A 27,952-nucleotide genomic window follows, 5' to 3' on the forward strand; every position below is an offset into this window, starting at 1 on the left:
TTTCATCTGATCTTTAGTTTATTTCTCTTTTCCATCTTTGTGGACGATACTGAGGCTGGTGGGGCTGTTTTGTAAACCTTTGCCTCTCCTTGTGGCTGAGGCCGACATCACTGCAGCTCACTTGGCTTGGGCTGCACTGCTTTGTTCCATGGGGCAGCTCACTGCAGTCCTTCGGCTCCTTTCGTGGGCGGTTTGTCATCCGGGATTTGCCACCCGAGGGTGATGCTGCAATGCCATGCTGCTGGATATGCAGCAGCAGCTCTTGCAAGGAAAGGCTTCTTTTGGCTTGTGACCATACTTGTTTGGCTGCTGAGACTCCTGACTCGTGTTGTCTGTGCTTCAAGCTCATGTTAATCACTGCTGTAAGCATGCACTGAGTTACGCTGCATGTTGGTTCCCACGCTGAGGCTCATGTGGGATGTGGTGACCTTTTCAGGAAACCGTGGTTTCCCCTGAAGGTGCTTCCCTGCTACCAAAGGTCAGTTGCCTGTATCAGTTGTGGGTAGTTCATGGCTGGTATTGTTGGCAAGGTTGTTTTATTTTCTCTGGTCAGACTTCCTTTTCCCACATGAGGATTGGCTGCTGTGGCTGCGTTGATTGTTGCTTTTGGTGTATTTCTAAGTTACAGAAAGATGCCTGTAGCTCAGAGTGGGCACCTTTAAAAATGTGTATTTATGAATTTGAAATTACAAACACTTTTTTGTTTGGGGTTGTTTCCCCCCACCCCGCCCTCCAAACAAGCCCTGTTACAGGCTGGTCCTTCAAGCCACTCACAAATAAGACAGTCCCAGTGAGAGAGGCTGTTTTATGGGATTCATTTTGGAAGCTCTTCGGGGAAACTACTGTAGGCTTTTTGAGCAAATTCCGAGAGAGCATGGAAGGACCACAGAAAGGCTTGTTCCCTTAAGATTTGTAGGATCTTACAAAGGGGAGGAAAAAACCCCTCAAACCTCATGGTGAGTAAAGAATTTTTTTATAATTAAATAAAATTATGCAAGCTCTGATTTTGAATGTGGGTGACTTCTTAGCTGTTTCTGATAGAGAAAGTTTTATTTTAAATTAAGGCTTTTGGAAGGGAAAGAAAATTACTTAATCACTGCTTCAGATATGTGTGTGTATTATATGGGGGCATGTGTGTAACCCCTTTCTCGCTCACAGGTGAGAATGATTAACTAATCTGTTGGCTTGTGGGAAACTCTGGAGCTCAGCTCATGACAAATATAATTAGTTGAGTTCACCTGAAGTGTTTATCCTGGGGAAAAAACAGTGAATCAAACCTCTATGCCTTTTGCAGAGACTTTTTAATTATTTGAATTGGAGAGGGGTTTCTCTTGTTGCTTGAATTATGTTAATACATTGTGGATGTACTGCTGAGACAGCTATGATTCAGGGCATGAGGAGCTGAGGGAACTATTCATGGACCGCTCCTGTTGAACATAATGATGGTTTTGACTCTTAATAGCATGGGTTACAAAGGGAAAAAGTCAGATTGTTGGAAGAACTTAATCTGATTCTTGTAAACGTATAACACACGGACAGTGTGAAATGCAGCGAGGAAGTAGGAGAAGAGCAGATGTGGCTGTGGAAGATCCCGGCAGTGTCCTGTGAAACTTTACACTAGATGGCAAGTAACTTGGGAAAAGTGTCTCATCTATGCGTGGGGTTAAATGACTTACATGCCTTTGATCTCTGTACTTATTTATACTTAAGATATCCTTTGGATTCCCTCTATCTCCTGACTAATTCACAGCATGCAGAGCAGGTGAGTCTTCAAACTGGAGTGAGATGGATGTGGTAGCTTGCTAGTGATGGGGATCATGTTTCCCTAGCAACAGCTCCCTGTGGGAGCTGGCAGAAAAGCTGTGACCCTCAGTCCTGATTTTGAGTTCAGAAAGTCTTGGGTTTGGCTGAACTGTTTGTCTGGTTTGGTGTTAAAGGCAAGACGCTGAAATGTGAAAGCACTAATTTCATTTACATGTGATTGAAACTGCATCTGGCTAAAGCTGCTGCCCACGTATTTCCATGTACCAGACATCATGGACCTTGAAGCCACACAACAGCTACAGTGAAGCTGTTCAAGTAAATTTCTGAGGCTTTGGTGTGCTTTCACATCAAAAGACACACCCTGTGTGTGTGCGTATCTTGCATAATCTGGGATATAATAAACCTGAGACCGCTTCACCATCTTATTGTAAATACTTTTGAAATATCTAATTTCTGTTCAACTTCATCAAGCTGTGCTGACAACTCAGCTGAGATAACGTGGGGGGAGATAAAAACATGTGTGAGTACTGGGAACTGCTGGGGCTGGGAAACCTTTTCTATTTCCAGTGACATTTTCAAAATCATGTGCGAGTGCTGGTCTGTCTGCCTGGCGGCACTTGGTAAGTCCCGTGAAGCGTGCCACACAGACAGCCAAACCCCGGTGCAGGGAGGGCAGCAGCCCTGCGTGGTCTTTTATCCTGATCTCTGAGATCTCTCCAGCCTTTCTGATGTGTTGGGATGTGACAATGTGGATCAGAAGGAGGAAATAAGATTCAATGAAGCATTTTCATACTGTCCACGTTGGGTGTAAGCAGGCTCTTGGGTGGTCTGGACAGACACTGTCTGCCTCCGATGTTTTCATCAGCATAGGTGGTTTTAATGCTGGCATTATTTCAGTAGATGTTCAGGTTAGATAGTAAGGAAAGTCAAAGAAGTTGTGTGAGAAACAATCTACTACTTAGTGCATTTTTCTCCTTTGGTGTACCAAGACCTCTGTTTTCTTAAGTGTCACTGACTCTGTGCTTGAACTTGTTCATGTTTGTGGGTGATGAAATCTCTCATGTGGGTGCGTGGTTTCTCCTCTCCTCCCCTTGTCTCTAATTCCCAGTGTTACTTTTTCTGTCAGGGGTCAAAGCATTGGCCTATTTAAAAATAACAAAAAAACCTACAAACAAAAACCTCCCACCTTGAATCACTGAATTTGTCACAATAATTAAGTATGGTAGCTACTGTTTTGGATTCATTTCACCTGCTAAGAGATACCGCAGTCAGCACCATATGGTAGCCTTTTTTTTTGACTTTTTAACAGACTTAGAGCAGCAATTTGTGTTACCCGTGAGCCAGCACCACAGCTTGCATTGCTTAGCAGAAACAATGTAAGACTGGTGAGCTTTTCATTTTATGTTTTCAAGGAGCATTTAGCTGGGCTTGAGCCTGGTTTTTGGTGTTGTATATAACTCTCCGATCTAGGAAAGTGGCCTGAAAGAGGGCCTGAAGTACAGAAGGACTTGATTCTTTTTCTGACCAGAAACTCTTCAGTACTTCAGTCTTAACATTTGCAAATAATGTGCTAATATTTTTTCTGCCTTTTAGATTTATTGCCAAGCTCTCTTCAATGTCCATACATCACCCTGAGATTGTGAAAAGAAAAAAATTGCAGGTATGGAAAATGTTATTTTGTTTGGAGTGAAACTGGAGTTTGTTAGGGATCTGTCTATGCCGTAAAACAGGGTCCGGTGCAGGACCTCGAATCTCCTTCGGAAACACGGAACAGTCTTGCAGCACCATGCTGCTGACCCCGAGGGCCTTATCCTTAACAATACCATGATATGTGTGAGCACTGCTTTGAACTAGGATCTTTGATGTGAGTTCGGGGGTTTTTTTCTTTAAAAAATTACCAGGAGTGCACAGATTTTGAATTGCTTGCTTTACTGTGTCCCATCAGCAGATAGACTTCATGCAAAACCACAGCTAGTTCAGAATACCCTTATCTTAAAGCTGTTGCTTTTTAATTTTGTTAAGACTGCCAGATTTACAATGATTTTTTGTATATTCTTTGGTTTCCTTAAAACTCGGGCCAGTCTGCTACAGTCATGCAGTACTTTAATAGCCTGGAATAACATCTGTAGAGTGGAGCGATGACCTAGTAGCATAGCAAGTTAACCTGCAGTGCAAGAGACTCATGTTTAATTCCCCTGCCATTATTGACTCTATACAACTCCTGGTAAATTGTTTAGGTTAGGGAGGCAGTCGGATTCCCTACCTTGAAGGGCGTAAGAATACACATGCACACCACAGTTGGTCTTGGATATTGGGAAGATGTGTAAGAAGTAGATAGCCTGTTTCAGACTCTGTCACCTCCCCAGGCAAAAGTCGATTAGGGTTGTGCGGAGTCCTTATTCACATGCAAGAGCTGTGGTCCTGGTGTCTTGCATCCTTCTTTCCTGTTCCCTGATTGGTCCTGGGATCTTGCACTTTGTGATGGCCATCTAATTCTGGATCAATATCTTGGGTTTCTTTTGTTATATGGATAGTGTTGATAACCCCCTTCCGCAAGTCATTCACTTGGTGATAACCACTTCCTCTGCTTAATTAGGAAGGTCTGCTTAAAAATAAGATATGTATCTGGGTGCATGTTACAAATGATTGCAATTAGACCTCCTGTAACAGATTTCCTGCATCTTCTCCTATTGTGTTTCTTTTTCCTTTCTTCAGAGAAAAGAGGGTTTCTAGAGGGTACAGGTGTTCTGTTCAGAGCTCAAGATCATCGGAAGTGAAATGAATTTGAACTGTCACACATCCAGCTTTGATCCTGTCTTGCATCCTTATTTTCTTTAACTGGAATAAAATGTACTTTTAATTTCACAAAGCTTTAGACGCAATGGGGAGCTCTGAGTGGTTTTCCTTTCTAAATTAACCAACTTATTTAGGAATGAGATGTGACCTTTTGTGTGGACAATTAAAAAGTTATTAAAGCAGTACCCAGTGGTGCAGCAGCTACAGCTAATGCTCTGTTAGTGTTTCCTTTAAGCTTATTTTAGACAAGACTGGACTGGAGACTGGAATATAAACTGTCAGCTTTACAGCTAATCAAATTTTCTTGGAAAAAAAATTCAGCTATTTGACTGGGACAAGGTATCCGATATGTCATCTTACTGTGATTTTTCTCAACTCTGGAAGCCAAAAAATGCAACAACTGCCTTAATCTTTCCTTGCTCCTCACCAAACATGGTTAAAAGCTTATTGGTGGCCTTGGAGAAGGCAATGCCTCACTGCAACCCTGCGAGCAGATCAGGCAGCAGCAGGAGGGAGCATCATCCAAAACAGAGGACTTCCCAATCCCGAATGCAAACTTCTCTTTCATTAGGCACCAAGAGCACTTGTTCTGGACAAGATGGATTTTAATTTGAATTTACATAGGAGCGGGATAGAAAGAAATATGTCTTGCAATGGCATTTTCTAAAGTGATGTGGCAAAAGGTGAGCAGAGGGAAGATAATGCAGTGCCACAGAGCTTTTTGTTTTTCGGTCTTTTCACTTCATGCATCCTTGCTAGTGCTCAGGTACTGCTCAAATTGGTTTATTTTCAAACGTAAATGAATTGCTAATGTTCTCATTTTAGCAATGCCCTATAGAAATACTGATTAAAAATGTCACCTAGTGAATTTAATCTGTTTAGAATAAGCTGTTCTAGAAAAAGTACTTCTTTCTCAATACACCTCCATCACAGCAGAAACAGTCCTGGCAACGTTCCTTGCCTGAAAGGTGTGTGTTTCGCTGGTTTTGGAAATAAATGGGAATTTGCATGCCTTTTTTGAAGAAGCAATAGATTCAGTCTTCTCAACCAGCACTGGGTTTGAAGTTGAAATTTCTGGGTTGAGAGGAATCTAGAGATGTGGCTCTGCACCTACTTGAGAGTTGAATGCAAGTGAAATATTTGCTTTTTAAAGTGACAGCAGTTCTGTTTTCTTCTCTATGGGAAAACAGATCCTCAGTTTGTTGCTGTGGGCCTAATAAGCTGCAAGGTGGGAGCTGGGCCACCTTGTAGTTACCAAACGATTGCCATATGCCAACCTGCATTGTAGAGCTTCCCTGCTGGCCCAACACCTGGAATGCTTGGCTCCCAGGGAGGTGTTGCAGGCTCACCAAACTGGTGTCATTTGTCCCTAGACTCTTTTTATCAGAAATTTTCTGCTCAGCTGCTGTTAAAGCTGCGATCAGCTATTTTCAACAGAAGGGATGTTTTGTGTTTCTTTTGCTTGCAGGTTCTGAAATCAATATTTGTTTACCAAAGGGTGATATTCTAACTTGGTTTGCAATGCAAAATCCTTCAGTATTGCTCCCCAGACTACAAATGAAGGACAGGTTTTTATCTTGTGGGTGAACAAGATTGTCAAATGTCCCAGTTTTTTAGTAGTTGGGAGGATATGTCTCCTGGGGTCGGAGCTGCTTCAGAAAGCGGTTGTGTGGTTTGGAACTGCATTACTTGGATGGATTTCCAAAAGTCAGAGGGAGATGCCAGTGAGTAAAGAGAACAAGGGACTCTCAATGTGTAGGGACACTTTTTCTCTTCTCACTGGAGCAAACAGATGCACAGTATCAATTAGCACATACCTTGTGTACTTTAATAACAGAGGGACAAGATCAAAACATCACCTTAACAAGAAAAATTAATTGTGTCGTAACCTTAAAGCAGGATCATAAAATATTTTCTCATTCCTAGATCTCTTGGAAGGGGAAAAAAAAATCAACCCAACCCTAGAAGATATAAATACCAAGAGCACAAAGCCCTTAAATGAGAAAGCAAAACAAAGCAAAAGGAGTGGAAACGTAACATTTCATTTCTCACTGAATTTAATGTCTTCCAAATAAAAGAAGGACAGAAGGGGGACAATTGGTTAGCATATGCCAACACCAATATCTGTTATGTTCTTTCACATATGAAATTATCCCATAATTGAGACAAATTACTTGAAGCATTAAAAAAAAATCCCAGAAATGCTGATGTGGAAGAGATGTTGTCAGGCTCTTAGGTGAGATCAAGTGTACCTGTCTCACCTCCAGAAGCTGACAGTCTGTCTAACCTCTTTTTAAACCTTGGGTATTGATTTCTCATCTTCCCTAGACAGCCTGTTCTGGGTCTTTGCCACTCTTACAGTTAGCAAGACTTCCATTTTTCTAATACCAAATTCTTTCTACCCTTGTCTTCCTGTCAGTTGTATGGAGAAGAACTGATGAATGTCCTCTTCTGTTACTGCCTTGTTGGACATTTTTGGATCATGCTTAGCACCTCCTTAACCTCAGCTTTACTCTGCAGGAAAAGAAGGGGGGGAAAAAAAAAAGAGAGATCTTGGTTCTTTTCTCTTTGACCTTAGCTCTTTGTGGTGTTTGATTATTTTTTGTTTGGTTTTTTTTTTTTCCTTTCCTCCCTATTGACTTTTCCATAAGTGACACTCAAAATGTGGTATCTATTGAGATAGCCCATATCTTTCTAGTGCAATAGAAAAGGAAGAATAAGCTCTCTGGTCTTAGCATCTCCTGCTACTGTCAAACTTCTCTGATATTTCTGGTTTTCCAGTAATACCATATTTTTTTATTTGTATTCATTTTAACTTTTTGAAGTACAGACACTTGGCCTTTTACCACCTCACACTTTGACCACATGTATTTTAGAAGGAAAAATAAAACGAACAAAAAGTAGGTGCTGCACTGTATCACGTTTTAGCTTTTGGATATCGTATCCTTGTCTTCAACTATTGATGATACATTCTCTGCTGATTCTGCTCACATTTCTTAGCTCAGTGTCACCTACAGTTGTTAAAACGTTCTAGCCATTTAGTGTTGTGAGAGTAGTGGTGTCTCTGACATTACTGCTGATGGTGGCTATTTCAGAGATCATCTGTCAGAAAAGAGCTGGTGACTTCAAGTCTTGAGCCACTTTATTAGCAGAGCTTTACATGAGCCTCTGCATGTCCAACCCCCATGCATTATACTAAGGACTAGAAACAGTTTCTAAACTTAGGGCTAATCATCGTCTTTGCACAATTTATATGTGTTGATTTACATTTTAGAGTTTAGAGCTTATCTCCTGAACGTTGTTAGTGATTTAGAGTTTTAGAACTGTCTGAAATGAAAAATATTTCATGGTATTAATTTTATATTGTTCTGTTAGAACTATGTCTTCTATTATATTGATGCCAGCATCAGCTGTGCTCTCATTTGTGACCAGTAGTATTCCTTAACTCTCCAGTGAAGAGGAACAAAACCAATTGTTAAGAGATCTGTTCCCTCCCTTGAAAAAAGCTGCAGTTATTGTCATGTAGCTCAGGTAGTTTTCAGGAGAACTTGTCAGAATGTAGCAATCCACATACAGATGAATGTACTTGCAATGTGTATTTACAGTGTAGTTTTAAAGCATTATGAGATTCTTGGGTCTCATAATATTATTTTTACTAAATGCTTCCAAACACAAACTAACACTAATGTATTGTATTTAAGCTGTTATTATTTCAGACTTAATTTTAAACCTGAACGAAAAAAAAAGGAAAACACTTCAAGATATATTTGGGAGTGTTGCTGTGTTGTTTCTAAATGCTTAGAGAAACAAATAAACCCCCTCCCACGCTATGAAACATCAGTATCTAAAAGGCCTCATTTTATTTGAGAGGAAAAAAAATTCAAAGCATTTTTACAGGGAAATGCATTTATCCCCTTACATGAGTTCTTGTGATGTTTTCCTTCGTGCATTCTCTGATAATTATTCACATACCACTTGAAAATATAATGCACAGTGCTGTTGGTTACCACAACATTTGACAGAATTATGGTTCTCCGAGTTTACAGCATTTTATAATTCTCCTTTGGGTTTTTTTGCCTTATGGTCCAATGCTGCCTAAGTCAGATCTTTCCCTGTGCCTCCGCATCTTTCCTAGGGCCTGTCTCTCTGATTTTTCTCCCCTCGCCCTGCTTCTTCCCCTCTTGCTTTTCCTGGATACTGTTTGAAAATCCTGAACCCCTTTTGCTCTTTTTTTCTTTTCCCTGTGATGCTCCCAGTATTGCTTCCAGCATTCCCATTCTGCTTTTGCTTTCGCTTTGCTTTGCTCTCGTGCAGCATGTTTCCTACCCCATGAAAACAAAATGTCTTTCCTTTTGTGCTTCAGTTTTTTTCTTCCATTTGTTGGCCTGTGCTCTAACTCTATCCTTTCACTGCTTGCTCCCTCACTGCCTCCCTCCTCTGCACATCGCTGTTGTCCCTGGGCTTTGCTGCACCCCGTTCCCTCTGATTTCCAGCTGCAGCACTTCCAGTTGGTATTGTTCTTTTCTCCCTTTCCCTATGTTTTCCTGATGCTGCCCTGCTTGCCTGCCATGTCTGATTTGCTGGCTCCAGGGTGCAAGTTAAATGTCAGTCTAATATTTTTTTACTCCCAGTCTTACAGGGGTGCCATGAAATAGAATTTGAACACCAAAAAATTCACTTTTGCTACGAAAGGTTTAACCTGCGGTGTCCAAGTAGGTACTAAATCCCCACGTGGTTCACTTCCATTCTCATGGCAGTTGTTCTCTCATTAGAATCCATCCTGATGAACAGTGGCATAGTCTAAAAGATTGGGAGTAAAAATGGTTGCCGTAAGTGAACTAATGCCACTGAGTGCATTCTCTTTTGTTGTCACATCCCTTGTCTATTTGCTCCTCACAGCAGGCTAAGACACTTGCTAGTGGTTGCAGTTTCTCTCCTCTCAGGATATGATCCTGGCCTTGATAACAGTGATAATGAGGCAGTAGTTGTGGGTGTAGGTCATGTCTTCCCTGTGTAGCTAGTGCTTAATTTTTATTTATTAAACTGTAATACAGTATTTTTCCATAAGGAGACAAGAGATCATAGATTTTTCTGAGCTTATTGGGGGTTCTCAAAAAATAAAGAATTTATGGCAGTGGACGACAGCCGGTAGGCGTGTCTGACCAACTGTGACCAAGAAAATAGGACGATCAGAAAGTGAAACAGGCTCTGTGCTACAAATCAATCTGATGGTGACAGGCAGGACCAGCCTTGCAGGGGGTCAGGGTGCATTTGTTTTGTTCTGAGCGCTAAGGAAAAAGGTTAGGAAAGATGAGCAACTCGGTAGCAAGAGGGATCCTGGGTTTTGTTTGCCTCTAACTGAACCCTTTGCAGTTAAAAGGTGGAGGCAGTGGCAGGGATTGTCTGTTTGGGCAGGCTGCCTTCTGCCCAGGAGGTGTGTTGGGCATCACCACTTGCAGAAGAGCCCTGCTGCACCACTGATAGCTCTTTTCTGAGCAAGGACTGGTATTTAAGACCTACTGTGCCAAATGAGGTGGTAGGGATGTGACAGATGAGTGTTAGGCATGGAGGGCTTGACCTTTATCTTGTGCTTTTGGCAGCCCCATTGCACGTGGGAATTGGAGCTAATTGCACAGTTAAGGGCTTTGCTGGTTGGGGACCAGTAGAGCCCTTCCATGGCCAGGCACAAGTAGCTTGTGCTTTTGATCAAAACTGGATTTTGATCTACTTTATGTTTAGGGACAAAGTGCTCTTAGTGCATCATTGACCTCTCTCTCTCTCAATGTAAAGCTCTTCTGTATTGCTCTCAACTGTTCAAGATACTTTATATTAAGATAAGCATCATTGTTTTTTAGAGAGATTTAAAGTAGCCTAAGGGAAAGCAGTGTGCTTGGCAAGGGCAGTTACTTGTACAATGAAAAAGACATTGCTACAATAAATATCACAAATAAACCCAGCTCAGAAGGAGAGAGGTGAGGTTTGGGGAGTAAGTCCTGCCTTACAGTACTGTTGTTCAGGTTAGTATTTTCTGTTGAGTAACATCCAAGAGCCACAGTCTGTGCAGTCCCATGGGGCTGCAGTGACCACAGATAACTGTCCTGTACGGATTGGCTTTGTACGTGTTTGACATGCAGTAGCAGATGAGAATGGAGTTGGCTGTTGATAAATATATACACGATTTTAACTGGTATTGGGTTGTTCAAGGTGTTCTTCCCCATCGATTATGCTATAATAATACGATGGAGGAAAAGACAGAGAATTTTGACAATCTGTTTGATTCCTGAAGTTAAGAAGTTATGTATAAGTTAATATTTTACGACCAGCTCCTTTTGCTTTCTTAATCAGTTGAATAGGGAGTCTCTCGGAACAGCTGCACAGGTGAATCATAGAATCAGAAGGAAAACTGTTCTTAAGAAGGAATGAGAGGATTTATTTTTGCATTGCACACTTTAGTTGCTTTTCGCCTCATGCTCATGGGAACATTTTGATGCAAATCTAATAAAAAGTAAATTAGAAGTTGATATAAAAATGAAAATTCAGCTACTTCTTACTTGAAAAGTAAACATGACTCATAAGCCTAAACACATCTTTTAAAAAATGAAAGTTGAACGGCAGTGAAATTGTGTGAAAGGTTTTAGCTACATCTGTTAATGGCTTTCTTATGGTAGTTAATTTGGTGAAGATCTCCAGAAATCTCACTTCTCATTGCTCCGCATGTTTCTCAACAGGATGCTTCCTGATGTGCCATGTTCTTGGCTGGCTTTGAGACCTAAACACACCTGGGTGACACTGAATTGGGATCTCGAGATTTATTTACCAACGAGTCCTTGAGAAAGATACTTGATTGTAGATTTTATGTGTTGACACTTTAATCCTATTGTATCTGAAGCTCTGTGGGGAAATGTTTTTAAAAGGTAAATCTGCTTATATCAGGCCAGTTTTAATTTTCTCCCACTTTCAGAAAACATTACCCGTCCTAAGATCATCTGTGATTATCCAACCTTGGCTCGATAAACCTCTCTCCTTACTTTCTTCCAAACAAAGAGTCTTGAATGGTTGGCAGAAAGCAAACACCTTTGCCTTTAATAAGATGCTCAGACCTAAAAACAAAAGAAAACTTTTGCTTGTTTTTAAATGTCAGTTGTCAGAACTACCCTGGGAGAACACACGCCTTTTCAGTGTTGTCTTTATCACCTGAACACCTCTCAGATGAACTGTCTGGTTTTGTGGGACTTGGTGTCTAACCGGTCAGAAGGTAGTGCTAAATGGTGTTTGGACTGTGGACAGTAATGGCCTATTAATAGACATTACAGTCATTAATAACTTTTAAATACATCATTATATTTGGGTGGGTTTTTCAGAGTCAGAGTGCTGAGATAAACTGAGAAGTTCGTGGTTGGGATGAACAGGTAGGTGCTTGAAACAACAGAAGAGAGCTTGAGGGTACAGCAATGCGGGAAATGAGATTTGCTCCTGTTTTTGTTAATGTTAGATGATAACCCTCCCCTCCCTCCTTTTCTTCATTGAGCACTTTACAGCTAGACTATGCCTCTTGACTTATGATTTTTCACAGCTACCACAGCTGATCATGACGTGTAGGAAACCTGCCCTCATGCTGAGTAGCTAGATTTTGGCATCTTGCCATTTTAGGCTTTCTGCTAAGTTCCCTGGGTGAGAAAAGCGAGTCACTGTTGAATTAGAATGCTTGTTGGCACGCTTTTGTTTTGTAGTCTTAAAACCTTATAGCTTATTATAGCCTTTCTATTGTGCGTAAGAACCTTCAGTGTGGAACAGGACTTATATGTAAATTTTGAAGAAGAGAAAATCTTTCCTTACTGAGAGTTAGAAATATGAGAGATGTTTGCACTTCTATAGATGTTTAAGCAAAATAACTAAATGAATCACTCTGAGAACAGGGAATTTCAGTGTGCCCACCGCTCCTGTGTGCTCCTTGTAAAAAAATATTTTGTAAGGCATTGCAGTGAAAGACTTAAAAAAGATAAGGAGGTGGTATTGCAGAAGTTTGTGGAAACTCCTGCTAACATCAGGTGTAGATAAAACCTGAATGTTGGTGTTTGAACATGTAATGTGTATTTATTGACCGAAGATAGGATCACTTCTCAGTGTAATAACTGAGACACAGGAAGTGAAGTGGAAAAAAGATTTAGTGAAAGGTTTTTTGCTTGAAGATACGTCACATTGACAAGTTGGAGATTGAAGACTCTTGCAGGGTTTTGGAGGTCCCTCTGCTTGCCACTTACCAATATGTGAAACAATTTGCGTACTGACATTTCTTTCATTTAGATTACTCGTTTGTCTGTTCATTTACCTTCGGCTTTATGGATTGGCGTGCAAATCATAGCACATACTGGTATTCATGTCTCTGCTGTGTATTTGGCTTATCCATATATTTTCCAGAACACTCCTTCTGTGTTGTTAAGGTCAGTGGTTCTTCGCTGCATCTATCCATCTCATCGTAATTGTGGGCAGGCCGACATGAAGCTATTTGTTTAACCATTTCAATATCCCTATCACCCTCTTGCTGTTGATTGAGTCTGCTAAAGAGACACACATCTATACAGCCACATTTGATTTGTTGCAGGTCATTTTTTTCCCCACCCTGCATTCAGTTCTCCCTTATCATCCATCAACTGCCTCATCTGAGCACCACTCTCCTCCAGCCTGTGTCGACCTCCGCTGTTGCCAGCCACGCCAGATGGAAGCAAAGTTGTGTGCCCATTGTGCCACTGATCACATCCAGGCCCAAGACAGCATGTGCCAGCTGGCTTCAAAGGTATCATTTTGTGTGTCCTCCAGTTGCCATTGGTTTGGAGGATAATTTGGCATGTTGATTTTGGTCAGAAAAATTATCTGTGCATCTGTGGAAAGCCATCTGCTTTGTGTGCAGTCGGTGGTGTGAGGAGTGGAATGGTTGCACCAGACCCTCTTCCACTGTATCACAGTTGATAACTTCTGTCCGCTTTATGTTTACATCCACGTGTCTGTCTGGCTGAAAGTGTCACAAGACACTCTGTCCTAGAGTGCATTTCAGGGAGAACATCCAGTTGCGTTTTCAATTACATGTACTGGCTTTTGCTTTTCCTTTGAGATAATGGCTAGGAGCTTTGCCTTGCGCTCTCCTGGCTTCACACCACTCTGCTGCTGGAATAACTTGCAGGTTAGCGTGAGTTTTTCTGCTATGGCTTACTGTCACATCCAGTTAATAGATGCGAATTTCATGAGGGTGTTTTGCATGTATGCAGCCTGGATCCTCCTGCGTGTACGTTCTTGTGCACCTAGTAAACAGTGCTGGCAGCAAACTGTGCTGCTACTGATGCCTTTCCCATGTTTGTTGTTATTGGTAGTTGGTGAAGACAGACTGATGCTGTGTTTGAAAGCACATTCCTACACATCTCTCTTGCTTCTTGGCTCAGGTTGTGCTACTTCAATGGGAACAAAGCCAGAATGTAGCCCTAATTTTCAGTATGCAACCATCAGCTTGAAAATGCTCAAGCAATTAAACATGGCCTCACCCCAAACATCCGTAGTGTCTGGTCTTCGCAGCTGTTGGTGTATGCTGAGTGGGAGCCTGGAAAGTGTGGCTATAGGAGGTTACTGCACTTTCTCCTCTCAGGAGCAAGAAGGTATCATTATGAGTGACTGAATTTCTAGTCCTGATGTTTGCAACAGTATTTGCTGACACATGTAAATGCTGATTTTAGTTTCTCCTTACCTTACTTCATAAAATGGAGCTGGAAATAATTCAGTACTTTGTATTTGCTGCTGCACAGAAATATACTGGTGCTTCCAAATGGGGAATTCAGACTTCTCAAATGTGAAATTGCATGCTTCAGTCTCAGCAATTTCTTGCTGAGCAGCATGTTTAAGTCACTCTGCATTTGAATGTATGAAGTAAGGTATAATTCCAGCTACTATTGTTTCCAGTTCTTAGGAAAAGAAGAGAAGCCAAAATCATCTGACTCCATTCTGTAACAACAGGAGATAGATGAAATATATTCCTAAACAATCAGACTAAATTACCTGTGTGCTTTAGCAGACTTCAAATGAATGACACTGATGAATCCTTAAAACTGTGACCATTAAGACAAACACAGGCTTTCATGCTATTAATGAAGAAATAATGTTTTGACATTCATACCTTCATAAATTCTGACACTTGCAGTTGTCCTCAAGTAACAAAATGCCATTGTCAACTGCAATAATGTGCTCTTTAAAAATTTTGCCTAAGCAGATATTTAAAGCTGAGTGCCTTATGTTAGGAAAGGATGAGCATTTCTTGTTTGTACTTCTATTTCTCTTTCTTTGGTGGTGGCAGGTCTTGTTGTTTAAGCACTCAGCTGTGCTTCAAGGTCCTTTTTGCAGTGGCTGTCGTGTGGGTCAATAAGGCTTGAGCTGAGCCTCCAGACCTCAGTGATGTGTTGTGCACCGACTTAGCATATTGATGTATGACTGCTTCCTTTTCTATCCTCGAGAAGGGCTTTAATACAGCTTTTTCTTTTGTTGGTATTGCCTTTTGTTCCCATTACACGGAAGACGATCCAGTCTGAGAAAGATAAATTTCACAATTTCTCTTGTCAAACTCCAAGATGGAGTTTTCTGTTATGCTGGCCGGGCAGAGGAGCTGTAGTGCTTTTTCGGAGTGTGCGTGGGCGGCTGTATGCAGAGACCCCTTGTTTTCTTAATGGGATCTGTGTACTTACCTCCCACATGGCAACCTGCACGTGTACTGCAGAAACTTGCATCTCCTTGGCTTGCTTGCTTCCTACCTACTAATGGTGCTTAACAGTGCTGACTTGGGATCTTAAACCACTCAGTAACCCTTGTTGGCAAGTCATCAATTATTAACGTGAAATACCAATCCTGTGCACTTTGCACTGCTTAAGGATTCATTATGTTGCCTTTTGGTTGACCTGACAAAGCTGTTCAGTGCCTCTCCTTCCAATGCAAAGCCCTAGATTCAACTTTGCCCCTGGGACCATGTACTCCCGGCAGTGGCCGACCTTTCATAGGAAGGAGAGAAAGAGACACAACTGGGAAATTAATTTCTGGAGAGAGTTAGAGAAAGGCATATGAAAATATTTCATTTATGGGGAAGGGGAAAATAACAGGGATCATGCTAAAAGTAATAGGAATCTGGTCCATGTTCCTTGCTGCCCTTTACCGCAGCATTTAAATTGGTGGTGGAGAAATCCTCCAGCTATACAGCAATGTTATTGTTGACCCATTTTCCCAGCTGCTAATGGCGAAGACTGAATACATATTACTACCATTATAATTGTGAAATTTTGCCTTGCTGCAATGGGAGTTATGTGAATACTGTGTGTCTGGCCCAGAGCACTTTGCTAATCAAACACAAATTAAAACTCACCCAACTGACTGCTGTAAAAATATTGGTACACTTCCCTAGCAGATTTACAGTCTCCCGTTCTAAGAAAACTTCGTGACCCTCTCTTAAAATATGTGGCCATATCTTCATTTTACAGAGGATGAAAATGAGATGCAGTAAGGTCTTTAACTTGCAGCCACACAGCAAATGAAAATTGGGTGCTTCTAGTTTGAGACTGGGGGCTCTACCTTTGGTGGAGAGGTAGGAGTTAGCCAGATTTACTTCCAGTTTTCTATATGTAAAACGTGATTTGTAGTCTTGGTATTGCATTTCCTGCTTCAATAAATAGCAGTTTTCTGAATGCTGTATATTTCAGGTTTGGTGCCAAAAAAGGCCATTACAGTTTTTACTGCAATACATTCCAGCGAAGAAATACATTAAACCCATTTTTTTTTCTTTACCTTGAAGAACATCAGCTAAAATCATGCAGTTCTGAGGAAGGAATAAAGGAAGATACCCTACATTTTACTGAAAATACACATTACATGCTGTCGATTGCCATTTTCCCTTGTACTCAGCATGGCATCCTATAGCACAATGTAAACAAAATTATAATCTTATCAAGCAGGCTGCTCCTACAGTGATGACAGCTACTTAGATTGCCAGAAGCAGGGCCAGAAACACAGCGACTATTTTAAAGCAGCTGACAAATTTTTTTAGCAGTGTGAGTTGAAAGAAAATTATAATAAAGATTTCATTACATGCTATTCAGAAGGGTCAGCCTAGTGAGTCTCCAGCAGACCTTAAGGTTTCAACTCAAAATGGGATCAGTGTCCTGAACATAGCAATGCATTGTGGGTTAAGATGTGGTTGGGAAGACTCAGATGAGTGTACTGGGGGTCTTATTCTTCTTGGATGTTAAATGTGTTGGGGGTATTGCACAATCTGGTTGATGGGATGGAATCACTCTCTGCTTATTCCAAAGCTGACTGCTTTGGGCTGACTGAAGACTCAAGAAGAATGGACTTGACTGTTGCTAAGTAAGGTTTGTCCTTAACTCACCTACATAATGAACTGGTTCTCAAAATATTGCTTTAGTATACATCTGTAGCGTTATGACTAGGGCTTCTGATTTTTCTCACTGCAGAAAGACTCACCTTACCAGGTCGCTGCATGGTGCATGTTTGAAATTATGCTAATTTTAGAGATGTTTTTGAAATAATAAGCTATTGTCCTAGGACCTGAGATCCTGAGCATAACCCAAAACTTGCTGCCCCATTTCATATTCATTGTGTTTTCAGTTGACTGATGTAAAATGACCTGGAGTCATGAAGTAAAACACCGCTGTTCAGATGGCAGCATCAGATTTAGCATGAGCTCAGGAGAACTACTCCATCACATATTCGCTTTTAACTGTATTACATACAAGGTCACAGTCCCAGTGTATTTTGTTTCCTTAACAGAAAGGAAGTATATTTGAAGTTGGCTATATAACTGTCTTTCTAGCTTGTAAAATGTTATAGCTCCTATATATTTTCAGTTATTCATGAAGTGTATTGCATATATAATTAAAACATTAATAAAAATAACAGCAGGAAGAGTTCATCAGCAATTCAAATACAAATATTTGTGAAAATCTGTCTTCTCCAACATGTTCCCTTCCCCTCTGACTGATATTATTCTTTTTTGGTTTTTTTTTTTTGTAAAAATATCATAAGCAACATTGCTTATCCATTTTTTGCTACTCCAGTATCTCTTTAGGATGGTTAAATTCATGTAGCTGTTGAATTAATTTACCATAGATTGTGCAAGCTCATTATTGTCATGCACTTTTGGAGACATCCCATGCATATTTAGCGCAGTAAAGGCTCCTGTCTGGCTTTCTATATCCATTCACATTTCAACAGAGGGAGTTTACCCAGAAATTTGGAGGCAAACTTGACCCTCACCACTGCAGCTTGGCAATCCACAAAGAGCACTGGGCTTCTTTGTGATGTTAACGTCCTGTAAGCAAAGGAGCAGGACTTGAAGTGTTTATTGTTTCCTGCTTTTTCTTTCTGAAGGGTGCCTTTGACTGCCCTTTGAAGTATGAAACAGAACCACAGCTGCCAGAATTAGGCAGTGAAGGAGAATTGGAATGGGCTTGGGAAGGTAGCCAGGAGATCCAGTTTTGGTGAGACTTTGATAATAGCTTTTCACAGTCAACTTCCAGATTCTCAGCATGTGGATTTGTCCTTTTAAGAGTCTTAAACATTGCAGCATGTGTCTACTTTCTGAGCTCATAGTATATCATTCTAAAGAAGTGCTCTCAAATGAGTTAGACTTTTCTAATTCTGGGTTATAAAATTTCCTCAGGATAGAACTTAAATTGTACTTGGCCTCTTATTATCATGATCTCTTGTATATCTGTAGCTCATGTTATATTCCAAAGCAAAACATTTGGACAGTGTGCAGCATTGGGATGTTGTTTTGAATAAGGATCACAGTATCCAGCCAACAAATATATCCAGTGTATTGGTTGGAAATACATTCCATTTCCAAGAGCTGGATTAAAAAAGAAAAGAAAAAAAAGAAAAAAAGAGGAAAATGACTAATATGGGAGCACTTTTCCCTTCCTTAAATAAAAAAAAAAAAAAACATTTTATTTGAGGTGTTTTTTCAGCTTTTGTAGTTCACTTTTCTTTTGGTGGGTGAGTCCATGGCCCCAGAGAGAAAGGAATCACTATCTAGAGAGAGAGTTTCTCCATTTTCTTACTGCAATTTTTCTGCATTCCTTGGCTGATTTAGCATTTCGCTAAGTTGTATCTTTGGAACACTCAGCTCTGAGGAGGATCTTTGTTTTAGGAATAAAGAGAGAAGATTTAAAAATCCTGGCTCCTGTAGGATGCTGAGCTCTAGTGCTGGGAATCCCTCTTTTCCTCATGTTTGTCTTTTTGAAAGGAGTACTGGATGTGGATGGACCCTTTCCCCCCACCCCATGCATTTCACTCCCAAACCACCCAGGTCATATTAAAAGACTTTGCAATGAATTCTATGCTTTTATTGTCTAACAATTTGCTATTTGCTTCCAGCAAAGGAAACTGAGCATCTCCCTGCAGGGTAGTCAGCTTGCTTCTGTGGAACCAGCTATGAGACGCTGATTGAGTACCTCCGTAAGGAAAGCAGTTCTGCTTTCTGTTATTCTGTATGTCGATTGACGCTAATCCCATAATTGAAGCATCTAGTTTTAGGATTAAACTGATATCTATCAGCAAAAGCCTGCTAAAAAAGTGCAGATTTGTGGTAAATGGTGATTCAGAGCAGCCCTGCCTGCTCCTCCAGTACACATCAAACTTAGGATTCCTATTTCTCGCTTTTTCACATCTCTGTAAACTCGTGGAACTGGGCTGCTTCGTGTGGTGGTTGAAAGCTGCTCCAGTCAGCTCTGTGGCATGGGAGCATATTAAGTTGATCCGACATAGGCTCAAAGCATGAAAGAAACTAGCCTCTGAAATTTATAATCAAATAAATGCCACCAACTAAAGTTCAATTTGTAATAGCAACAAAATCCATTTTAGGAACAGAAACGACAGAAGCTTTTACTGTCAGAAAATGTGACTATTGTATAAAGTCAAAATTCCCCGAGGGGTAGCTTGGTCTGAAGATGATGATGGTCTGAGTACCAGAAGAGCAGTGCCTTTTCCATTGGGTTCCTATATGAGTTCAATTTGTTAAGAAGGCATTTCTTGAGTTTAGGAAGAAGGGAATTTCGCAGGTGCCTGCAGCCCAGTGTGCAGGCAGCCACTTCTCTTAATTGCAGCAAAACCAAAATAAGGTTGACATCATTTTATCAGAAGCTGCCTGGAGTTATATCCTGTGTGTGGCAAGAGGGAACGTCAAACTGCTTATCTCTGACTGAGCATTTTCTTCCATTCCCTACAAATACCTTTATTTTGGTATGTCACGCTTCAGGACTTTTCAAATGTGCCATCTTTATATTTTCATATAAGTGATTTTTCTCTTTGTTTTCATTTCACTTTCATTGTTTTGTGATTCTTCACAGTATTTCTTTTCTGGCTTCAAAAGAGAGCTAACTAGGTATAGTGAATTATATCACAAAATGGAAAAGAAATGTTAGCTGAGTGATGTATTCCTTTTTTTTCTCTTCTGGATAGAGACTATTATCTTGTAGTACTGCATGAATTAGAATGCTTCAAAAGCATATTAAGTGAATGAAGCTATATTAAATTCCTTTTTTTGAAAAAAAAGTCACAAACCTGCTTTGCATAATAGTTTAATATTTTAATGTTTCTATAAGAGATCATTAATGTCTTCTGGAGGTTTTTCACTCTAGAGTTCCCGTAACAAACAGCAGGGTTTGTGCTGTGAGAGGAATGCCGTCCATCAAAAACTGCCTCAAGTTTTTTATTGTTGGGTGGTTTGGTTTTTGTTGTCTGTATTGTTTTATCTACTTCTTGCAGGCAAAGCCTAGGAGTGCTGTAGGTTAAAGAGCTGAAAAGGAATAGAAAGTAAATAACCTTTGCTTTTTGATTTATTATGTTCATTTCACAGCTGTTTTGGTACAATCTATTTTGCTGTTTCTTAGGTAGTTAGTTGGAAAAACAAATTTAGAAATTAGGCAAATATGATTATAAAGTGACGCACAACTGAGAAAAGTCTGAGGAGCAGGTGAACTGCCTGAAACTACTTACTCTATTTTTGGCTAATTGCTTAGTCTGACTCACTAAGGAAATGCCATCTCCTGTAACTGGGTTTTAGCTGAGGGTCTTTTTTTTTTTAAAAAAAAAAAAAAAGTATTTTTAATTAATTTTTCTATTCCAGTATATGGTTTGATACATTTGCTGGGAACAACATGGGCAGTTCTTCGTGGTGATGTTCCTGCTGTTTGAGCTGGCTGGTTCAGGGCTCCTTGGGCTAAGTATTGAGGGTGGGCTACTACTGCTCTCTCTCTGCATTAGCTGTGTGTAAGGGTGGCTGATGACAAACTGCTGACCCTACGCTGCTGTTTGGGGTAGACTGTGATTGTGTCACAGTCCTGAGAGTCCTTCAGATTGGGAATTAGCTTCATTCACATTATGTGTCTGCAGCTATTTGAGTTCTTACTGTTCATCAGACAAAAATGGGAACGAAGATATATTAAGTTTTGCAAAACGTTCTTGCAGTGATCTAAAATTGGGTGCAATAGGCATGTGTGTCAGAAGACAGTAGTGGGAGGTAAATGATGCCAGGGAGATTCTTACCTATTGGAAATGACTGTTTACTAGGCTGTTGGGTGTTAGCTGAGGAAAGCAGATGCTGTTTAAAAGCCTTGTTTCTCCTGTGCTCTGCTCTTCTGAATGAGTTCCACGGCTTCCCAAACTGAGCAAGGTGGAGTCTTGACCTCAAGGAATTTTGTGAAGATAAAAGTCGCATTAAAGTCTCAATACGAAGCAAGTATTGACTGATTTACAAGGGATCCATGCTTCTCTGAATCATCTTTTCAAAACATTTTATGTCAGCGTGCTATTCTCTGGTAGGAATAGCCACTTTTGACCCCCTTTAGCTTTTCAAAGCTCTAATAAATCACTTCTGAATTCTGTGTCTCTCCTGAAATGCAAGGGTCAGGCAAGTTAGGAGATTCGTGATTGTGGTGGTTCTCATTGCTTATGCCCTGAAATAAGAAATGAATAAATGAAAGATAACAGCCCCCAGTTATACCAGAGGCCATCAGCAGGTGAGGAACAGGTGATTCAAATAATTCCCATCTTGGATTTATGTTTTTAAATGAACAATATTTCATGGGGTTTTGTGAGGAGGAGAAAGAGATAAAGCTGAACAGAAATCCCAATAGATATTTCTACTTCCAGCACGGAATAAGCAAGAAAATCTGAAATGTGAAGTAGAATATCTGTGCTGTGTAGACAAAAACTTTTCTTGGAAGGAAACAAAAGAAAAGATTTTTCTTTTGTCTTTATGTCATTGTTTGGGTTTTTTCCATGTAGGAAACAGATATGACTTAGAGGTGCAGCGCTATGCAGTTCAAGGCCTTCAGGGATGAGTAAAGGTTGTGCAGGTGTGGAGCAATGTAAGGGGTGGGAGATGGGTCCCCAGAGGGGGTGTGCATGAACTCAGCTGTCCTTGGAGTGCAAAAGCTGCTTTTTATGTGTGGAAACTTTCCCAGCCTTGATCCTGTCACTATGAAGGGTGTTTCCTGTTGTATCAGAGTATTTTGAAGATGAGAAGGCTCCATGGCCTAGCAGGATGTGTCTGGAGTCCCTGTGTAGACAGCATGGAGTTTCATAGACTACTGTTGCCTGTTACTCTGGACCATTTTCGTAGGTCTTAAGCCTTGAATTCCGTGGCTGCCAGAACAGTGAAATCCCTGGTACTGTTGTGGTTAGAGAACTGGGAAAGCTGGGGCAGCTTCACCGGGCAATGACCAGAAGAGCTTCCTTTCTGAGATGGGAGCTGACTAGAGATCAGCATGTCATGATACCAGGCTGTATTTTTTCTGTGCAGTAGTTATTATATCACAGCCAGCATTGTCTGTTAAGATTTACTGTGTAATAAAATTGTTGAGAAGTTTGTTGTGGAATTTAAGCCACGTAGTCATTCTAGTACATTGTTGATGGATTTACCGTTTGGGGTATGTTTGATACTTGAGAAATGAAATGCCAGCATTTCAAGAGGCTGAATAAAAGCGCTGAAATTTACTGAACTCCAATACATAATTGTTGTTACTTAGTGGTGTGGATTGTTTTGGTTTTTTTTTTTCTAAATTAGCTGTTCTGAAAACACAAATGTGCATGAAGAGGTATTGCATGTTTCTGGAATCGGAAAGGTTCCCTGCTGCCAACCTGTTGTCTCTGCACTGAGACTGGATGTCTGGGGGGATGCAGAGTACAAGCTGCTTATTTTATTTCATGGCATCTCTCAAAGATATAAAACCTGTTTTCATTCCAAAATTCAATAAAAACAAAATCATTTTAGCTAAAATTGAGTTGTTACCGCGTCATTTGCTGAATCATATATAATGGGAGCAACTGGCAGAGGCACTGCCAGATATCCAGTGGAATTCTTCATCCTGCATCATGTTGACTGATGCTCTGCCGCCTCCCAGACCTAAGCCCTAGCCACCAGCCTAGATTGTGATAGAAAACATCTGCTTCATTCTCTTGCACAGAAACAAATCTTCAAAAAATGTTAAAACATTTTGGCTGTCATGCAACAGGAACTTGGACAGAAATCTGGTTAATCGAACATGCTCTCATCAGCTGCCGTAGGCAATTTATAGGGTTCTCTCTTATCAGCTGTTGCCAGAGTCATTGGGGATCATCTAATGCAGGATGCAGACACCCAGCCCAGCTGTATAGAGAATAAACCCACATCTGGGATGGTGCCTCTGTCCAAAGCAAATATGTTCCACCTCATCCCCTTTACCAGAATTGCTACCTTCTAATAAAATGAAACTTTTCTTAAAAATAAATAATATTGACAGGAACTATTTTCATTCAAACATCCAGCACTTGTCTCTCTGTTTCTCTCTTAATTTTCCTTTCTTTCTCATTCTGTTTTCTTTATTTTGTCTTTTCTTTGTATCTTTTCAATTCCTGCCTTGGAAAAAGCCTAGTAGGAAGAGGAAAGATGGTAGAGAAACTGTAGGAAGAGAGCTCAGTGAAAACTGAAAGTGGAGGAAAAATGTAATCAGTTGAGTTTGTGATTTTTTTTCCCCAGTTTGTTTGGAAAAGTACAGAAGGAAAAATCCATAAACTTTTCCAGACAAGAAAACTTACCTTGTCCAAAGTATTTTAATTTAAATATTTTTATTTGCTTTACTGTTGTGCATAACTATCAGTTGGCGTTGGTGAACGTTACTTAATCAGTCCGTAGGGGACTAAGGACTGTTGGTTTGAACCTGAATTTGTGTCATGAAGGGGTTGGTCTTCCTGGGCCAGACCTGCATTTCTGCTCTTACAGATTTCAGGAGCGTGCTAATAGGATTAGGGACTACAAAGCTGTCTTCCGTTCAAAATTAATATCGGAGGGGAGTGTGTTGTGGAACAGAATTTCTCGCAGAGAGCACTGATAGAAGCACAAACTCGCTGTGAGATTCAACTATCATGTTACCACTTGCTGCTGTGAGCTTCCTATTCCATCACTTTGGATTAGTGCTATTCCAGGTGCTGCTCCTTTTCACACAACTCCTTGGCTTCATGCAGAAGATCTGCCTGGATGGGCACTCCGGACCACACATGGGTATCCTTACGCAAGGATGTTTTCGCACGTGGCTGTGTCGCAGGTTGTTATGACTGGGGGAGGCAGAACTGGAGTGGTTGTGTGGATAGCACATGCTTAGTTTCTGAAAACAGCCTCAGCTGACATTTTTGCAGAAGGTAAGTAGGTAGCCAAAATCTTGGTAAGGTTTGTCTCTTGAGAGGTAAGAAGTCAGGCCAGTATGTTTCTTGAAATGAGCAATGTCTTTACTCTGCTACTCTCTCTTCCTGTTCTTTTTATGATTTTGTAAATGCTACAGCATTGGGACCAGAAATATAAAATTACCAATTCAACATATGTTGGGTTAAAAATAGAATAAAAATCAAATTCCTGCTAAGGGATGCAAAGCTGAATGTCACATAATTCTGTTAATTCCCAGGCTCCAGCCCAGCATCCCATCTCTGGCAATGGCCATGGGTTAGGGGAACATGAGCAGGGCAGGCGCATGCAGCACTGCCTCTCTAGCACATCCCATACTCCAGCTGTTGGAAGCTCAGGGGCTTCGTGCCAGGAGTGATTTCTGTGTAAATCGTAAGCATGAATAGATTTTTCTGTGAACTTAATCTTCTCTACCCCTTAAGCCAGTTTAGACATCCACAGCTTCTCTTGTTAGGTACAAAAATTACTGTTGTTTGATTGTCCTGAACAGGGTTCCAGTTTGGTTTGAGAGGTCCTTGTGTCATTATTGGAGAAGTCCATGAAGAAGCAGTTGCTATCCATGCTATGTGTTTCCTTTTCGCCTAATGATTCTTAACATCTTTTTCTACTGTGTTTCTTTCCTTTGGCTGTTGCTAGCATTGGGCTGACGTTTCCATAGGGTTGTCCATTGTAAATCTAGGATTTCACTTCTGTGTAGTCTCTGGTTGGCTCAGTGTCTATCATTTCATATGTGAAGTTAGGATTGCTTTTCCCCCATGCGTACTTGACATTTATCTCTATCAAATTTCATCTGCCATCTCGTATGTAATATCATTTCATAAGGTCCTTCTGCAGTTCCTTGCAGTCAGCCTTTATCCTCATTACCCTGAATAAATTTATATCAGGAATCATCCTCTCTGTGCTTTCCAGGAGTTTGTTAAAGTGTGGGTCCCTCATTTGACCAGTGCAAGTGACAGGCTTTCAGTCCTGCAGATGTCTGCATCTCTTCTGCTTAACTGGTACTCAGTATTACGCTGATAAATGCAGTATGCTGTGAAATGAATATGTATGTGTCCTGTTTGCTCCCGTACTCTTGTTTACAAGAAACCAGAACAAGCTATGGGAAAATGCTAACAATTTTCAGCTCACAAGGCGAGTGTTTTGTTTGCAAGTGTTTGATGTTGCAGAAATCCAGGTTAATTAGGACAGTTGCATTACTCTTCTTTTCCTTGAACAGGAGCCTGGTAGCTGATGAGAATCCTCTGAAGTACAAAATCTCTTATTGCAAGTGCTTTTGATGACCTGCTCTAAGGAGCTTGAATGTTTCAGTTGGTAGAGTAGCACATTTGGAACACAGCGAACAGGTCCTAGGTGCGTTTAGAAGTAGTAAAGTGACTTGCTGAGTTGAAGGAACCTCTTCAAAAAGCTTGCTGGTGAATAAGCAACCAGTGATGGAGGACATGCAGCTGATGTTCACTTCAAGTAGCCCTACATCGTGGATGTACTTTATGCAGGAAGGAGAGACAACCTCTCCTCCCCATGCACAGAGGGACTCTCACCAAGTGCCTTCATACCACAACAATCATAACCTTTGCTGCTCTGAGCTGACTAGTGGCATCTGTGCATCATGCAGGGGATGTGGGCACAAGCAGTGTCGGTGTATATGGTCTCTGCACTGCAGTGAAGAGCAGAGGTCCGACTTTGGAGATTTATGGTATAGGGCTTTTCAAGCGTGGAGATCTTTCCCTTGTCCCTATGCCACATCTGTTCTACTTGGGACAGAAATTTCTCTGTGAGAACTTCCTGGTTGAGTCCAAACCTGACATTGTTTATGTTGATGTCTGTCTTGTATTTGTGCAAATCTGAATCCCTGAGGCAGTGAGTGGGAGAAACAAGGGAGAGAAGAGGCTGAGAATGGGGATCACGTAGGAATTTCACTGAACAATTCATAGTTTTATTTCTGAGGGAAACATGAAAGGCACCTATAAAATCGAAAAAAGAAATGGAAGATCCAGAGGTACCTCCTCTGATGATTGTGATGTAGAGAACTTGGAAGAAACCTGCCATTGGTGTATTGTGCTATTTTCAACGTGGGCACAGTTGAAGTTGTAGCAGAAAGGCAAAGACCAAAGAGGATTTGATCAGGTACATGAATATGCGGACAGGAGTGGGAGCACGGTCCTGTGAAGCTCCTTTGCATTTCTCTCTTCTGCAACTGTACCTTTTATTTCAGCTGACACAAAGCGTTAGTAGATTTTGGCAGTATTTCAGGCACATCTTCAGATGGGGATGAACTGTTCTTGAACCAAATCTCCAAAGATTTGGCACGAGTGAGCTCTCCTGCAATATGAAATGTAGATTTTTTTTATTCAGTATTTTTATTTGAATAGACATTAACGAATGCCTGAAGAAAAGCATAACTCTACTTTTTCTCTTGCTATTTGATTTTCTGCTTAATGCATATGCAGATTGCGCGCATTGTACTGGCAAACCTTACCTGGTGTCTGTCTCACTGCTTGGGGCGGGAGGTGGTGAGGGGGAAGGCTTGACTCTGATGTAACTGTGACAAAAAATTTACTGATCAAGTGTGGTGGTTTCATTACTTAATGTCTGATGATGATGCCAAACTGGAGGAAAATCCATCTCCTTGTCTTTACTCACAATCTTTTCTGTGATTCTGCTACCAGTACCACAAAGCATGAAGTTGCTCTGTAGACGTACCATTAAGAGGAGATAGGTATCATTAAATAGTTATTCTGTTTAGTATTGGCTTTCCCACTGTAAGAGACTGACCAGTGACTGTGCGAGCTCATCGGGAACTGATCTCGATTGCTTACAAGCAAGGCTCAAGTGCGTGGCCAGCTAAGACTTCTGGATGCTGATGTGCGATACTCTTGCTTGAGTAGTGAAAGAGCTGAAAACTGTATTCAGTGATTTCACAGGAGAGAGAAGTCTGCTGCGTTCCGTTTATCATACAGTAACTACGAAAAGGAAAGGAAGAGGGTAGCCTTGATAATTTGTGGGCTAAATGTAGTGTTTTGTGTAAACAGATCCAATGCTTGACTGGACATCAGTGCTAAATTTAACCTGGAATCCGGACTCCTGTCAATGAAGTAGCTGACATCATATGATATCTGAATGCTTGTGACCTTTTTCTGTTTTGCTGAGTTAGTAGATTTATTGCTCTGTATTCTTTAAGGGTAGTTTTAATACACCACTTGTCAAATTGTGAGTCCTTGTAACAGATTAGTGATTCAGAAAGCATGCCCTAAGTTTTCTCTAGACTTCCCATGTCGTACTGAGTAATGATTCACTATTAATGAAAAATTGAGTTTATTTCATTTGCTGTCATGTTTGAAACCCAGGTATATTTTTTCTTCCATAGGACTGGTTACATTTTAATGCATGTATTCAAAATTCAAGTCCAATCTGAAATGAGCTGTATCAGCTATGATGTAGTCAATGGAAAGTATCAAAACATGATGCATTGAACATTTTACAGTCATAGGATAATGGCATCCTTATAGTTGATTTTATGCAATACACATATACAATATTTGATTTTGATGAGAGGGTCTGTAGACACAGATGTACATCTCTGTACATATTTTGGCAGTGGTAACATATACATCATTTTAATTTTGGTTACACAAA

The 27,952-nt window shown here is 40.7% G+C and overlaps 1 protein-coding gene across 2 annotated transcripts in view; it reads left to right on the top strand.

Moving 5' to 3' along the window:
* The first annotated feature begins 3,356 nt into the window (after positions 1-3,356).
* The window catches only part of DAB1 (DAB adaptor protein 1), a 449,364-nt gene continuing 424,768 nt past the window's right edge, over positions 3,357-27,952 (top strand). The window contains exon 1 of one of the 2 annotated variants that reach the window (XM_009569159.2): positions 3,357-3,424. The gene's annotated coding sequence lies outside the window, so the exon portion shown is untranslated. The remainder of the gene's footprint in view (positions 3,425-27,952) is intronic. The other variant, XM_009569158.2, reaches the window with a different exon arrangement.

Source organism: Cuculus canorus, chromosome 8 (genome assembly GCF_017976375.1).
Source record: "Cuculus canorus isolate bCucCan1 chromosome 8, bCucCan1.pri, whole genome shotgun sequence".
NCBI lineage: Eukaryota > Metazoa > Chordata > Aves > Cuculiformes > Cuculidae > Cuculus > Cuculus canorus.